This window comes from Notothenia coriiceps, unplaced genomic scaffold, assembly GCF_000735185.1.
Source record: "Notothenia coriiceps isolate Sejong01 unplaced genomic scaffold, NC01 NC01_scaffold00019001, whole genome shotgun sequence".
In the NCBI taxonomy this organism is placed as follows: Eukaryota; Metazoa; Chordata; class Actinopteri; order Perciformes; family Nototheniidae; genus Notothenia; species Notothenia coriiceps.
Window position 1 is genome coordinate 1,586,966 of NW_011351702.1, and position 1,903 is coordinate 1,588,868.

The following is a 1,903-nucleotide window of genomic DNA, read 5'->3' on the forward strand; positions in this document are numbered from 1 at the left end:
CTCTGAAAAAAAGATTAAAAAAAATGTTTTTAAATATTATTTTGTAGAATATCTTAGGCCCTCAGAGAGGGCCTAGAGGGCCCTGACGGCCCGCCACTGGTTGATACGTACAGAAGTCTTTGAGTAACATTATTAAATAAAATGTACGCAACTGAGGAAATTACATTACTGATGATAGAACAACAACTTAAACACATCATATTTATGTAATGTCATATTTTGGAAAACCTGCTCTATCCTTAAAACTCATTTTTTTCTAAATGCCAGGAAGTAAACACATTTATTCAAAATGTTACATCAACTGTTTTTCTGATGAAAAGGAAATAAGCAATTGGTGACATTTGTTTCTTCTCATCCTGCAACAGATTGATCATTAAGTATTTCCTGCTTACTTAAGTATCAGAAAAGCTTCTTCTTGTTGCTTTACTTTGTGAATGATTAAAGCAATGGATTTAAGTCCGAGACATGTCCGCGTTTGCAATCACAAACCTGCTTTGAAGGATTCAGGAAAACAATTTTCTTTAAACTTTTTACATGTTAACACACACACAAGTTTTTGTGATCGCTGAAGAAATGTAGCTGCGCAGAATCCCAAGTGGGGGCCGATGCAATAACAACGTTCTTTTCATCTCTAAAATGCTTCAAAGAATCACATCCCAGGCTAGATTTTCTAAAGCCTGAAAATGTAGCCAAAATTAGGTGCAGAGGTTTCTCTCAGGCCCCTCGAATGATTGGATTACATTAATATTCATGTTATTGATTTGGTAAATAAAAAATAAAAACAAATAAGTGTTTGTTGATTGTTCTGTGTGTACCTGCCAATGGACTGCAGACGGACACTTGCTTTTAGCTATGATCTGGCATATAGCATATTTTTTCTTTGGGATTAATGTATTTTTATGCATGGTCCTTGCTCAATCAAGACATATTACTGCCTTTATCCCACCTCAAAACGTCACTGTTTTAGGGGGCTTGCTTGCAAAGACAAATGCTGTTGTTCATCTTGGTAGGACAGTCTTGTGAGGACCATAATTGATGTAATGCAACCCCTAAAACCACCAAGTTATGGAACAAAATGTTCCTCTAAAAAGAAACCTCAAACTAAAATAGCCCTCTCAAAGACAGGACGAGCACATAAACTTGTGCAATAACACACCTTTTGTGGAATATAAATAAGAGGTTATTTATTTTCAGCTCTCCTTCTCCTCCTTCATTTTCACTTCTGTCCATTTTATTTATTCTTCTTGTCCATTAGCTGTAATCTTAATCCAAACATCATTCTGCTGCACCTATACAACACCAACACGTATCTCATCAATCTCCATCTTATCCTTTTACTCCTCTTGCCCAATCTCAGTAGCAACACCCCAATCCCAGAACTCAGCCCTTCTGCCTTTTCCCCTTGAACATTCATCTATATTTGATCCTTAACAGCACATCCAATCCCTCAATTTAGCTTTGGGTTTTTTCCAAACAACCTTTTCTTCATCGTTTCCACATCTGTCCTTACATTCTTCTTCCCCTCCTCCACCACTTCAACTTATCGACTCCATCTAATAGCATCCATTCTGCGGCTGGATGTTGAATACCGCCTACTGCTCTAATGTTTGTCCCACTGTTATTATCACCCCTCCTCACACAAAGGTCCATTAAATGCCTGGGAACACCAAAACATGTCAATATGCCAAATATTTCAGCCTCTTCCGCAAATAATGGGAAACTATTATTTTATGTAATAACTAGCAATTTTATAATGTGCAATTTTTCATCAAGTAGGGCATCTACATGTCTGTCAAACACTTTGGTCCAAAGAGAGAAAGTTCAAGAACCAAAGGCCGACAATTGACATTCAATTCAATGTGTATTTTCATGGTTCCCAGAGGATTCATTATAATGCTTTGGG